We start from the raw sequence: 16152 nt of genomic DNA on the forward strand, positions 1-16152 counted from the left end.
CATATTGTTCATTTGGTAGATGAAATTGCAGACGTTCAAAAATGGTTGTTGGCCTTGTGTATCAAATTCTAAAATTCTCCAACATGCCTCCGGTGCAGATACATATCTACAATCTAAGTATTGTTTCACTTCGTCATTATTTTTATGTAAGCCAATATTTCTATATGTCGTTTTTGAGGAATTAGCTTCAAAAACTATGGTTGCTCGATCAGGTCCCTTATGAAGATATTTCAACAAATACTTAATGACTCTTGTTCTAGCACAACGTTCAACATTCATGTGGCAGTTATATTTTGTTATTAATGCACGATTGTATGGTACAACCCATCGATTGTCCACTTCCTGATTATGAACCATTGTTTTTCGTCCATCAGCCCTTCGACGGTAAATGGGGAACCCGTCTTCATCAGTTGATGTATTATTGTTGAATTTCTTAGGGTAGTGTTTAGAACAGACATTATTAATCATACATGACGAATTTTGATTCGAAGTTCCACAAGGCCCATGTATCATTGTTTTTTATACAATTTCAAAGAGCAACGGTTCGTCATCTTTATCTGGAAGTTCAAAATGAAATTATCAATCTCGTTTGCTGTAACAATCCTATCTTCACTTGCGAACGTTAAAAGAATATGTACATGTGGCAATCCTCTTTTTTGGAATTCTACGACATGGACATCTACATTTAATGAATATTATTGTCAGCAACACGTAACAAATTTATATTTTTGCAGATATCCAGTGGTAAAATGTAACTTATCTAACGAAAGGGAAAATTTTCATTATTATAATATATATTTATTACCTGCGATAACTCTGCCAAAGACTTTTTTCGCACAGAGGTCATGAAGTAGCTATTTTTTCTTAATATTAAACACTCTTGCTACTATATCAGGCCTGTTCTCAACCTTCTGTCCCGGGATTAATTCCAAAGCAGAAGTGATTTCTACCCATTTTGAATTACAAGTGAATGTTATGAATAAATCTGGAACTCCATACCATTGGCAGATTGCCATTGCATCCTGAAATATTTGTCCCATATATCGAGCTCCACCTGTGAATGACGATGGAAGAATAACACTTTGTCCTATTTTTCCAGCATCGTGATCTCCGCTTTCTACAACATCATGTAACCCTTGATACACCTCTCCCCGCAATTGTCCCTGGTGCTTTCTCACCCAGTAGAGTCTTTGTTCTTCAATAGCTGCATATGCATCAACGACAAACTGCTGAAAAAGCCACCCAGATTCGATAAGGGTCCTTCCTTCTGTACTTCGGTATTGAATTCGATAAACGTAAAATTCTCTCATGCTTACATTTTTCCTACTTGGGCATGTTGAAGTGAGAGTTGACCTAATTGGTGTGTTGATTCTCCAACCAACTTCTCCAAATGGAAACAACAAAGGCAGTGCCATATAAGCGGGGTGGCATTCACTTATTCTCTGCAAGAAACCTTCACTATTACAAATAACAACATCACGACAGTCAACATTTTCAGATCCATCGCCAACGATTAGCGCGGCAACTTCAGGGGCAGTTGGTAGATTATATTGTCGACTATCTCGAGATCTTTCTTCAATAAGACGAATACGTAAGTCAATAGTGGAATTGTTTTTCAAGAATTTGATCGCATATCTGAAACTCTGTACATAAGTATTTGTACAGTTGAGCATATGCGTTAAATTTCTTACAATATGTTCATCAATGGAGAAACGCCCATCGTGAGCATGAATTGCGGTTATTCTATTCCTTATTTCATCTTTAGGATCATACACGTATAATTGTGCAAACATCGGTTTGCAATTAGGTTTTGGCAACAATGTTCCAATTTGATGGTAGTTTGAATCGGAGATCCTAAATGAATATGCACTTCTACCATCAATAATACTGTAGTCAACAACACCACCCATTGAAGTGAAACTGAAAGTAGAATTATATGCTCGAATTAGTTCTTTGAAACATGTATGTCGAGTATCATATTTTCCGCTATGCAATTCTTGTAAATATTGTGGCATCTCCGGAAGTGACGGAAGCTGGATTTTCCCATCCTGGCAACACATGGTAAATCTGGCAAAAGTACTTTGCTTAGTAGAAGAGCATCTTTCCTCTTACCACATTAGCGCACCACACATTCGGCACATCATGTTTGGTGGACCGAAGTTCCATGTTTCTTTAAATGCATAACGTTCTCTACATGTGGAATGATTCGTACCTATACAATTTGGTAGAGAAACAACCATAAGGGGAAGATAATAGTAAGTGAATATATCTATATATATATATATATATATATTTTTTTTAAAAATATTAGATTAGCAGTGACTGAAAAGTACAGGAAGTGGGACCTTCGGGACAGAATTCTGGTTCTTCCGTACATCTGTTTTGTTCTGTTAATGGATTTAATGTGATAGGCTCCTTATGTACTTCAGTAACAAGTACGGTTGGTGCGAGTGCCGATATCCTAATCTCTATTTGGAACAAACGGAATCACATTAAATAAATATGCACTATATAATATTGTGATCTTAGAAAATCAAGTTTAGAAAAAGTGTTGACCTTGAGGAGAGGATGGTTGCTCGTCTGCAGACATGCTATACTGTACTAATGAATTTAATATAGTAAGCTTAACGGACATTCCATCAATAGCTGGACTTTCTTCAGCTGTTAAACTTAGATTTGCCGTTTGGGTTTTGAATTCCGAATAATTGTGTTGAACATTGTTTAAAAGATGTTGGCATTGTTGTAGCTCGCAATCAGTAGTATTTAATTCTACAGTTGCAGTTGATGGTGCACCTCCACGTGTAGTAGTTACCAACTCCCGCTCCACATTCGGAGTAGCACCTTTCTTCATACGTAACTGTCTAATTCTAAGCGAACGTCTAAGTTTTGAACCATCTTCTAGCAGCTTATCATCTATTGAGGAAAGGCAATGATAATATCAATTGTTTGATGAATTATGAATTAGGTCATGGAAGTTGCGAAAACGTTCATGTAATGAGTTTATAGAAACTTATGTGTATCATGACGCGGATTCATTTTGAACAGTGCGTAAATTAGTTCGTAACAGAAGCTGGGAAATAGTGGTAAAATTAGTTACAATTTCAACAATGAAACTGTAAAACTGTATAGTAAGACTTCTGAGGAATAAAACATATGAGGAAGCCAAAGGGCATTTTTAAACGATTTAAAAAAAAACAAAGTTAACATCTTATATTTTAAGAGTAACATCTCATATTCGAAGAGCCCATGCGAAAATACAGTAAATAATATTAGTCGATATCTCAAGGAAAACAATATACATCTGTATGGGCAAGAGCACATATTTGAAGGAATTGTTCTTAAGACTCAATTGACATATCATATTTTAACAATCCATAAAAAAACACAGTAAATAATATTAGTCGATATGCCAGAGGAAACAATATACCTACCCATATAGTAAAGCTATGGAAATAGATGGACATATAAGTACATTTGATGAGGGGAAAAGTAACGATTGACCACCCATCATTCCGAAATGTAAGAAATATATAGGCATAAACTTATAACTACGAAGCGGGCATGTTAGCAAACAATTGATTTGGTAGTTGTAGTAGAGAAAGACGAATAGTACAATTTTTTTTATGCATACCTAGTAAAAGGAACTTAGAAATGGAAGCAATCGATCTTTACTTTGGTCCAAAATTGTTCTGATGCTGTTTGCACGTAGAAGTAAACAGAATAAAACTCCAACCGTAACCGTCGAAGGAAGAAATGGTGTTCTTTTTGTAATCAACCGGGAAGAAATTCCATATCTAATCTGTAGTAGGCACAAATCACAATGTCAAGATCGTTTTTATTGGTACAGTAGAAATCTCTACGCATGGGGAAAAAAAACCTAAAAATAGACACAACAGGAATAAGAAGAGACAAATGAAAAGAAGAAGAAACCAATCCAATTATAGTACTCGTATTTGAAATAATGATGAAAACCAAAGGTACCTGGTAATGTTTTTTCCCAATTTATGTTTTCCTTAGTGGGGGGCCGTTACTATCATTCATGATAAATTAAGAAAACATTAACAAACAACATCAGTAAGTAAAATTCCACTGACATTAAATAGTAAAGACATTCTACAGGGGACTTCCAATACTATCTATTATTTTTTTTCCAAATAGAGTTGACACATAAAATGTTCTTCTCTCTCTCATAAAGAATATGTTTTTTGCAATTGGGAAATTTTTTGCACTAAGGATGTAACACTATAAGCGTCATACAAATTTTCATTGTTTTTATTATTGTAACCAATTATTGAAGCAGTTAATTTTTTTTATTAATATAGCGCAAGATAAGTACGATATTGTAGTCTTTCTGAGTTGAACAAACTATAACTGTTAGAGTAGCATTAAAGGAACTTTATGCCTAGATGGTGTACATCAACTTATAATAGCCCATTGTGGACCCCGATCCTGAGAGGATGAGTGCCGAGGGACGCGAGGTCCCCCTTCAATCCTCTAAGATCTCCACAATGGAAGAGAGCTCTGCCAAGGAACTCTCGAAACGGATGCCACCCTCACAGCATAGCATGAGTGGCGATATAAAAAGAAAGAGATACATCATGATCCGGAGCCAGGGCTCGAAACCAAGATATATCTGAAAAATAACTCAGAGTCGCCATCCATGGATGCGCCATGGAACCAAAACAAATGCTCTGTTTGCAATGGATAACCAGAGATACAAAAGGTCCGTGCCTGATGACGAATGGAGAAGGTCCGAAGAGTGCCCCCAATTCGCCCGAGTGCGAACACTTGGTCTCTTATGCCATTTATTTATTAACTTCGAAGAATTTTTAGGCGAAATCATGTGAAATGGGAACAAAATATCCCCGGGAAGACGTCTACCTAATCATGCATGACCAGGGGATAAAATAATAAGCACACACAAAATAAAGTAAAAGATGTGTCACCTAAGCATAGCTAGGTTATGAGTGACATGCCTAATGGGTGTCTAAGTTCTGATGTGCAAACACATACAAGCTATAGCTAAAGGTATAGGATCAGTACAAGAAAGTAAGAAAACACATCAAAATATACAATATAACAACACAACAAATCTTAAGACTCTAAACGATTTAGCCCGAGTCCTCGGATGGTCTGATGTTCATCCAAAGAAGCCTACGTATTCCCGCCTCCACGAGAATCAAGGCAACGTAGTTCTTCGCGCCTATTCTAAGCTAGGATGCCTAAGACACCTAGACCTCTATCTTAGACTCGATCTAAAAGACCGGACTAGTTATTAAAAGTTTCTTGTACGATTATTTAAATTCCAGTGAATTGTGGATTTTAGGACACCCTATATGCCCTAACTAAATGCTAGTTAGCCCTAAGCTAATGCAGGTGGTTCCTACAACCTATGTGTAACTAGGTTGTGCTTCCTAAGGAAAACAATGGGATCACTAACGCATCTTAGACCTAGTCATCAGTCGGCGATGTGGATCGCCAACTGGCCGGACGGAGGCGCTCCTATAACTCTAGGACAAACCCCTAACTCTAAAACAAGCACACAACAAACAGACAACAAATCAAAGACAAAAATCATAACTCTAAAACTCTCAACAAAAAAAAAACTCCTAACTCTAAAACTCTCTATCTAGGACAAACTCCTAATTGTAGAAGAAGATCTTGTTGAAAACAAGGTTTTGAAGAAAAATGGTTAAAGCATTTTTATTTACAAAGTTTGGCTGGACTCGGGATATGTATCTCAAGCTGCACTACGTACCTCGTGGGAGAGGATCAAGCCAACGTAGTTCGAAACGAACTCTCAAACTACGCTTCTAAAAGAAACACTTAACACTTTAGATTTTTTTAAGGTCTTTTATGTTTACAAATGTTTTTTTATGTTTTAAATTTTTAGTGATTAAAAGGTGCGCTAACACCCTTTCAGCTAAAGAGGAATCCGATAGAAGAGCCTCCTTACCTACCATATCACGGTAGAGTAATTTAGAGGGAAACAGGATCCCTAAAGCCTAAGGGGAAAGAAATTAAAATGGGGGGGACTAAAATACCAAAGAAAAGAACAATATCGAAGAGACGAAAACAAAAGTAACGATAGATGAAAAGCTTCCTAAACAAAAGGGGACAGACAAAAACTCTATAAGAAGATCTATTAAACGATCAGTCACTTAGGAAGGGTCCTAACTGGCTAAACACTCTAAGAGGAGAGAATCCCTTAACCTGCGAAAACTCTAAGGCAGGAAGGGAAGAGGCTGGCTCAAGATACGTTCCATCGTTGCCAAAGCCCGACAAAGTATTCCCAAAATCGAGAGAATCCCGAAACTCAAAAAGGATCCCGAGGAACGTGCAAAGAATAGTCCCGAAAAAGAAAGAAAACCCCTCAAACCTTGTGAAGACCCTAAGATGGGGAAAATGATAGGAAGGGCAAGGGGTTGGCTCGAGAAATATTCCGTCATCGCCTCGACGAGGAGAGAGAGTCCAGAGATTCTCAATCCCAAACTTTAATGAAAATTCTGAAAATAAGGAGAAGTCCTAGAAATTGGAAATGAAACCCAAGCATCGACCTGAAATCCAAAGAGGAGGGAGGGAGAAAAGTCGAGGAAGGGAATCCTAGCAATTTCGTAAATGCCCAAACAACTAGAGTTCATACATGCCACGGAAAAGCAAATCTCTAAACTACACATCTTACCACTTAGGAGAAAGCCTCAATGATTTTCCAAACACCCTAAATGATTTGACCCCTCATATGCCATGAAAGAAGTGATAAGATGGGCCATGAATATCTTAACCAAAGAGTGAATATGATGTAGTCGCTAGAATGAGACAATGCCAATATCAACCTATGACACCATTATCCGAACTACAATATTTGGATAAAATCACCATTAGCATTGTCATACACTCACCTGCTTGAATGCTGATTATATGAATGGCATGCCATGTAAGTGAATCAAACATTAAACCTGATGAGTGAAAAACAATATAACGATGCTATTATCATGATAGAGTAGCATAGACATCAGCCCTCTCATACCATCTTAAGGCAATAATATCACTTCAGGTGTATTTTCCAAAGATACACCAGCTTATCTTGCCTCCTCCACCCGATATAACATTCAAAGATCACCTCAATTTTTCCAAGAAAGCTTAAGGCGGCCATTCTAACAGAAATGACAAGCTGAGATTAGCGCGCCTAGCGAACAAGATAAATCCAACTGTATTTGGTTGGGCTACTATCATTTCTCACAAAAGATATTAAAACAAAACACAGGGCTGAAATAGCATGCCCGAATAAGAACAACAGGTGCTCCGATACAAATCATCTAATAGATTTAATGATTTATTCTTTCCATTCAAACAATCCCGACCTATATGATTAAACCACTCCAACAAAATACATTAGGAATAGGATAATTGGATCAACTGATCAATTTCTTATCAAATGAAAATTTCAGATGCAATCAACAAAGAAATGAGCTCTGGGAATGAATTACCGAGAATTTCAGAGATGGAATCCTCGTCGGGAAGTCAGTTTCGAGACCTTTCTCCTTCTTAGATCGGATGCTAGTGATGGTTTGCGGCAACGAAGAAGGTCAAAAATGGCGGAGCGAGGAAAATGTGGCTCGATCTCTTACTCTTCCTTCTAGCTCTACTCCGAACTCTTCTCTGCAATTCCCCTTCAAAAGCCTAAAATCTCTCCTCGGATTTGCTGAGAAGGTTAACGGATATGGAAGAAGATGGGAATGGGTTTGTTAGTGGAATTATGGTTGATGAATTTGGGTTAAATGAAGGTTGATGTGGGTTTGAGAGAGTGGCTGCAAATAGGAGAAAATCAAAGTGGGTTTGATGGGATAATTGATGGTGGCTGTGGAGATGGGAAAATAAAGATGAAATTGGGTGGTTGATGGTGGGGGAAATGGGTTTGGGTGGTCGGATTAAACGGAGGAAGCAGAGATTGGCCGGTGTGGGTGTGGAGGTAAGAGATGACGGCTGTAGTGGCGGGGCTTTGATGTGGGTTTTGACGAATGGAGGAGATTGCAGAGGCGAGGAGGGAGTGGGAAATTAGGGTAGGGATGGTTGGATTTGGGGATTTCTCATCGGAGAAGATGGTAGACGGAGGTGGGTTTCAATGGAGGTGGTGGCTGTGATGGATGGCGGCAATGATGGTGGTGATTGAGGCTGTGAAGGTGGTTGGGTGGGAGAATGGTGTGGGTTTGATCGAATTCCGGCAAGCTTGCCGGAATCAATGGGTCTGCTGGAGCTAGGGTTTGGGTTAGGGAAATGGGTTTCAAGGTGGGGTGGGGAAGATGGTGGAGATTAAGGTGGTGGATGGTGGCTGCGAATCCCCTCCTTCCACTCTCTCTTGCCGCTGGAAAATGAGGTCCCCCTCTGTGAAAACCCTAACTCCCATTTTATCAACGACATGGGTTTGGGTTTTGTAGGTGAAGTGGGTTTCAATGGCAAAGAAGATGAAGATGGAGGTGGGAGATGGGATCTGCCGGCTGGAATGGGCTGGCCGGAGAAGATGAAGTGGGTTTTGGGTTCAAAGAGGCTCAAGGAGGTGGAGGAGAATCGGGTAAGGGTGATGGCAGTGGTGGAGATGTAAGGAGGGGAAAAATATGGTGGTGGCCGGGCTCGTCGGATCTCCGGCAGAATCGCCGGAGAAGAAGGCCGAAATCCTTCTTCCCCTCTCTCTCTCTATCTCTCTGTAATTTTGGGCGAAAAATGAGAGACCCCTCCTCCTCTGTTTCTCTCCCTCGATCGGTTTTATCGAAAAGAGATGATGAATTTGACCCCCCTACTTCTCCCTTGGACAGCCCCTCTTCTAATGTATTTCAATAATTTTTCGTACAAGCAGGGGGGGTCAAACAGAAAACAGGGGGCAAATATTTTCTTTTTCTCCACAAATCCTAGGCCTTCATTTTACCTCTTGCATTGGATGGCTAGGATAAAAAAAAGACTAACCACCTAGGAAGCTTCCAGGAAGTTTCCTAAGATTCCCCCTAACTGATTTTGTTACACACTAATCCGTATACCCCCGTATCTCCCTGGACAACCCATTATGGCAAATTTGAACTGGCTTTTTAGGTTCCAGAGCACCCCCTTTTCAGGCTAAATCGCTAACCTTCTGAACTTGTACCACGAAACTTTCTGAGGTTTGCTCGCTGGGCAAATTAGCTCGGATTTCGACAAAATTTTACAGGGACCTCTGTGGGACCCTGAGCTAGCCTAGAGTGTAATTTGGGGTCCATACACACTGATTTGAAAAAGTTATGCACAAAACAAGGAGGTGCAGGGCACGGTCAAAATGGGGTGTCTACACCCATCATCTTTCTCAAGAAATTACTTTATTATTTATATACTTTATGTAAAAAAAATACTTTATGATTTCTTTTCTACATAAATATTAAAATAATTTCTTAAGAAATATGACAGGCTCTTATAATTTTTTGTAAACCACCTAGACGTAAACCTATTTTAATGTCTACTTTAACATATATATTTGCTTTGATTCGGTAACTCATCAAAACTGAGATGTCTATCTTTTGTATTATTTGCATACGTAGGAGAGGAATGTCTTTCTGAGCTAAAAAATTATTCCAATATTAGCTTCCATATCATATAATAATCAAGTCAGAGTGGAATGAACCTCTCGTTGCAAATTCAAACATGTCATTGTGTAACCTTTGTTGAGGAATCGTTGCCCTTACTAAGGAGTGAAAACGCACGTGCATATCATTAAAATGTGCAGACGTTGAAGTTATGATTGAAGCTAACTTTTAAGGAAAAAAATGAACCAGCTTCCTATAATTGTAATAATTTATTCTTTAGTGTAAAGTCCAAACTCTTCTAATTCTACTTGTCTTAGGTAAAATCACTATGAAAATAGAAGATATTTACTAATGTTCCTTTTGAACTTATCATTTAGTACAAAAATGCAAACGATGCTAACTCTTTCAAGTCCCCATTAACTAAAATGAAATGGATTTTTTCTAAAACCATATATTACTTTGTTAACTACAATCTAACAACATAAGTAATTGAAATTGCAATCAAATTAAAATAAGAATGCAGGTGCTAATTTAATGAAGCCAATAACAGAACTTATTATATATTTATGCAATGAAATTTGATATGTGAACAACAGAACTTTATATAACGAATAACATAAATTACAATTTTTTACCATAGTTGGAGAAAAAAATAAAAAACATATTTATTTTTTACAAAACAGTTCATATACTGTTAAGACTTTCTACATGGGATGGGAAATTTAATTTCAAAGCCATACTATATAATTTAAATGACATGAATACCTTTACTACAGGTGCACAGTAGGAAGTAGTAGAAGTCCAATTGATGAAAGGTTTTTCAAACGATGTTGACAAAATATACTTGCACTAAAGGAAATTAAAAATTCAAATAAAATAAAGTAAAAAAAAGGTGTTATTTCATGATTGCATTTATTTGGCGTAGGGAAAATTACGAATTGTAACGTAAACAAATAGGGAAAGAACCGGTTGAAATTTAACAGCAAAAAATAAATTTATTATAAAACTTGTAGGAGTTCATTCATAGCATGGCCTTTCGAATTCCTTATTCATGTCCCCATCAATTTACATGCACCAACTTATAGGGAAAAAAATTGAAACAAAAAGAAGCTTACATAAGTAACAAAGGAACCATCTAATATAGTACTGTGGACCCCGATCCGAGAGAGGCGGCGGGGAGCGTGCCCCACGCTACAGTCTCAGGATCATCCACGTGAATGGAGAGCTCTACCAAGGAACTCTCGAAAGAAGAAATGCCTCTCACAGCATGAGTGGCGATACAAAGGTGAGATACCTCTCGATTCGGGGACTAGCCCAGATTCGAGGCGTACCTTATACAAAGAAGAGTCGCCATCTAGGGAAGTAGGCCCTGGATCCCACACTATGCTCTGTTGCAACGGATAACCAGAGATTATAAAAAAAGGTTCGTGCCTGATTACGAATTCGGAAGGTCTAAAGAGCACCTCATCCGCCCAAGTGCAAACACCTGGTCTCTTATGCCATTTACTTAATAATTTTGAAAGTTTTGGGCGAAAATAATATAAAATGGGAACACAAATCTCCGAGAAGACGTCTATCTAATCATGCATGTCTCGGAGGAATAATAAACACACATAAAAGAAATAAAAGTGTCACCTGAGAATAACTAGGTTATGAATGTCAAACCTAAATTGGTGTCTAAGTTCTGGTGTGCAAACACATGCATGCTACAGCTAAAAGCATAAGGTCTGCGCAATAAAGTAAGAAAACACTGCAAAACATAGAAAATGACTCGATACCATACAACCCTAAGACTCTAATCTATACCTAGGCCCGAGTCTTTAGATGATCTGATGTTCATCCAAAGAAGCCTACGTATCCCCGCCTCCACGAGAATCAAGGCAACGTAGTTCTTCGCACCTATTCTAAGCTATGATGCCTAAGACATCTAGACCTCTATCCTAGACTCGATCTAAAAGACCGGACTAGTTCTTAAAGCTTCTTGTGTGATTATTTAAATTCCAATGGATTGTGGATTTTAGGACACCCTATATGTCCTAACTAAATGCAGGTTAGCCCTAAGCTAATGCAGGTGGTTCCTATAATCTATGTGTAGCTAGGCTGTATATCCTAAGAAAAACAGTAGGATCTATCGCATCTTAGACCTAGTCATCAATTGGCGATGTGGATCGCCAACTGACCGGACGGAGGCGTAAAACTCCTAGCTAGGACTCACTCCTAACTCTAGCACAAACAAATAAAACACACAACAAACAAACAACGAACGAGGGAGCAACTTCCGACTCAAAAACTCTCTAACTAGGACAACCTCCTAACTCTAGAGGAAGATCGTTTTGAAAAGGTTTTGAAGAATTTTTGTATTTTTGGAAGATTTGAAATAAGTTTATTTTTTAAAGGTTTGGCTGGACTTGGGATGTGGATCCCAAGCTGCACTACGTACCTGTAGACACCCCATTTTGACCGGACCCAAGTTCGTGTCGCTGGTGCGAAACCTCGCCAAACTAGTGAGTTAGGGCCTCAAATTACACCCTAAGCTAGGTTAGGGTCCCCCATAGGTCCCTGTAAAATTTCGTCGAAATCCGAGTTGGTTTGCCCTGCGAACGGACCGAGTCAGTGTCGTAGTATAAATGCAGAAGTGGGGCAAATTATCCGCACAGGGGGGTGTCCTTTTGTAAAATAGCCGAGGTTTTGCCTTTTGTCTAATAAGACAAAGCGGGAAGAGTGCAACTAATAATTCGCGCGCCTTATCCAAAAATGGAGTGCCGATATCAACAATTTTTTTTTTATATATATACATAAAAAAAACCAAAAATTCGGGGATCACTGTTCACTTTCGTTTTTGAAGAGAAAGAGAGAGAGAGCGAGAGCGAGAGCAGAGGGAAATCGGGATTTTCTTTCCTTTCTCCTCCTTCCCCGATCGTCTTTCTCCGATCGCTTGTCGGAGATCCGTCTTCTGATCCAGAGAGAGAGAGAGAGAGAGAGAGAGAGAGAGAGAGAGAGAGAGAGAGAGAGAGAGAGATTGCTGGTCCTCTTCTCCGATTTGTTGGACCGGAGCTCCGGTCAAATTCCGATCGGCCGTCTTTTCTCTCCATTATTTCTCCCTTTCTAAATCTATTTCCCTCGGTTTTCTTTAGAATCTAGATCTAGCCTTAGAAACACTAAAAATCCCTAGATCTCAAGCCATAGCCCATTTCTGTAGAATTTTTCTTCTCCGACCGAGCTCCGGTCAAGCTCCGGCCGATCATTTGCCACATCCAAGCTTAGATCAGATAATCTGCTCCATAGATCTGGTTATTCACTTCAAGATCTGCCATCATTTTCTACCTTCAAAACCCCAGATCTTAGCTTTGAAACCCTAGATCTGACTATTGCACCTTTGTTCCATATGTTCTCTCCATAGATCTAGTTAATTTCGGCTCAGAGTCGATCATATATGATGGTGATATGAGCAATTGCTATAGATCTGAATTCAGAAATCTCGGAGTTGTGTATTTCAAATTCGGATCTGTACTTTTCAAGTATAAATCAGAGCATAAATATCAAAGGTAAGAGCATCTTCATATTTATTTACAAGTCTTTTGTTAAAACTTCTTATCTTAGTTTAAATAGATTTTCCTTGATAATGCTTGCTGTATTAGTAGTGTTTCTCACTTTCTTCATATAATAATTTTTTTTTTTAAAGAATTTTCATATTCTTTGTATAAGACTGGTTTTATAATGACGATTTTGTTCGTATAATTGAATTTCAAGATCCAAAGTCTGCTTGCATTAAATTCAAGAAAATCTGAAAGTTGTAGATCACTATGATATTTTCCTTTCAGATTCTCTGTTATTCTTTTTAAGATTTGCGTTGCCTTAATTGGTTTGAGATCATTCTGTTTTCAACTATCTGTTTAATTTATCAAGATGTTTCGTTTGTTCAATTTTTAGATGACAACCCCTGACTCTACTCTCTAATTTTACCCTCAAGCCCAGTGTGTCTGATTCTATGAAATTCTAGGATTTGAATAATGAAATTAAGTGCTTCTTTTGATTTAATGGTCGTGTATTTAGAAAAATGCTTTTGGATAACAGTAGATTATTGCTTTCATTTTGATTGGAGAATGTCTAATGAGGATTCTTTAAAAGCCATATGTAGTGTTGAAAATACATTTTGTGGTGTTAAATATGAAGAAAATGCAGCTGATGATGCTCATTTTTGCTATTGAGCTCATTCACGATTCAATTACCTCATTTTGAAAGCCTTATCAAAGCATGGTTTTTACATTGCTCAGTGAATTTCAAGTGTTTACAAAAGCTAACTTTCTTAGTGAATTCCAAGTGTTCTCTGTTCATGTTTCTCTTTAAATGTCTCAGTTGGGTGTTAATCCTTTCCCTTATGTTGCATATTTGATGGCTCTACGTAGAATTGCTTTTGAAAAAAAGATGAGGCTTATCATTCATAACAGGGGAGCTCAAAATATTGACTAGGAAATAAGGCTAATAGGCGCAGCCTACTAAAAATGGCCTTTATTCCCTAATCATTAGGCCAAATTACAAGTGTGGATACCCACTAGAAGCGGAGCTTAAATGGTTACAATTTTCTTTTTTACCATTTTCACAGTTTTAGCCCATTGTTACCCCTGTTTTGGCAATTCTGTGAGTGATAGTGCTCCCTGTTTTCGACGCAATCACTAAGTAATTTAAAATGGTATGATTTTTGCGTTAGAGAAGTGCTTCTTGATAGAACTGTGAGGAGTTTCGATGAACTCGAATCTCCTTTTAACTCTGTGTAGAAGCGGAGATCTGTCATACTTGTGAGCTTCTACAAGACTTCTCAGGCGATCACCGTGAGCTTGCTCTGTCATTTCGAGAGGCTAAATATTCAGAACTACATTCTGATTGGTGTCAACTCTTAAGTTCTGACTGATCTTGTGAGGGGAGGACATCCCTTGATTTACGCAGAGCAAATGATCAATGATATTAGAAGGTATAAATTGATGGGGTTTCAAGTGTCTGATGAGAAACTGATCAAGGAGATTTTAGTTATGGCCTATGTGATAAGAAAATGTCTTGAGTATGAATACAATGCTTGGGTGATCGATTAAAATCTCCTTCCAGTTAGTGAAACTTTTCTTGATATGACTGTTATTTCCCCTGATTTCATGGCTGCACAAGACATTGAGCTGTTGTTTATCAAGAGCTCGCCCACCTCTACAATGATTTGGGTCGAGAATTTTATTTTCAAGCTGGCATCTACAGCAGTTTCTTTGGTGCATAGAGGGGCCCTTGCTAATGATGATAGGCACTTTGGGTTGCTGCTAGGTGCCTGGAAGAAAAGAGTCAGAGGATCAAGAGGTTTGATAAGATGATTTATGGTATAAAAATAGACGCATGTCGTGTTAATCGAACTTCTCTCAAAGGTGGGAAGAAGGTGTTTTTTCTAATCTTCTTTTATGGATTTGGATTTAATTCAAAGAAGACTTGGAGGTGTGGATATGAGGGCGATGAAGGCGCTAGCCCAAGCCCATCCTTAGAGGACTTGCTCAGTCCTAGTAGCGTCCCCCTCTTTTATTTAGGAGACTTTCTAAGTCTCTTAGATATCTGTTAGATAGAGGAACCTTTTGTTTAGGAGATCACTGTGGTCTCGATAATGAGTTGCACTAGGAGACATACCTTGTCTCATTAAGGTGTTTCTCCTTCGGAGACAAGCCTTGTTACTTAGAGCCTCCCTTCTAAGAGTCCTTTTTAGTTTGGTAGAGAGCTTGTCCATAGGAGGCAGGCTTTGCCTCATTTACCGAGTCCCTGTCTGGAGACAAGCCTGGTCTTATTTAAAGAGTTCCCCCTTTAGGAGGCTTACTTAGCCTCATATTGGAGCCCATTTTTGTGTTTTGTGGCTCACCATTTTTGCACTTGAATCTGCACAAGTTGATGCCCCCTGTTATGCACCAAAATTCACAAAAATCAGAAATATCATTACATGCATTTGTATAATTTGATGAAAATTTAAGATTATTCTTTCATGTTAAGTTTGGAGTTAGGTTCTGAAGATGAATGGACTGTTCAGGTGAGACTCTCTTGAGGTTCATAAACTTGTCTTTTATTTAAATAATTTGTTTTAGGAAAGAAGGAGATCAGATGACTACTCTATTCGATATTATCGACATGAGTACTGTCTGATCTCAAGGCGGGCTTAGAAATATTATCCTGTGTATTTGTGATATCAGATGATTACTTTAGCATCATCTGATTTCACCCCCATATCGGGGCAGTGGTACTTGTGGTTGGGCATAGAAGTGTTTAATGTTGTTTCTTGCTTTATTAGGCTATCCAGCGGCTGGTCTGGACTAATTAATGTTGTTTATCATTGTATGATTGCTATTATTACAGATTGTGCACTCTTTAGTTGTAGATCATATTTTGCTGATATTTGATTTGTTTTTATAATAATTGATTGGAATTTACGATTATCTGGTAGCATTTTCCTCTCTCTTTGTTTAGACTAGCACAGTCTTTTAGATTTCTGTTAGATTTCTTTAGATACTATAACCTGTACTAGGAGACATACTCTGTCTCGTTAGGCAACCTCCTTTGGAGGCAAGCCTCATTTGTAGAATCCTCTCTGAGA

This window comes from Tasmannia lanceolata, unplaced genomic scaffold (assembly GCF_043159265.1).
Source record: "Tasmannia lanceolata isolate RefF3 unplaced genomic scaffold, GAP_Taslan_0.1 ptg000023l, whole genome shotgun sequence".
Taxonomy (NCBI): Eukaryota; Viridiplantae; Streptophyta; class Magnoliopsida; order Canellales; family Winteraceae; genus Tasmannia; species Tasmannia lanceolata.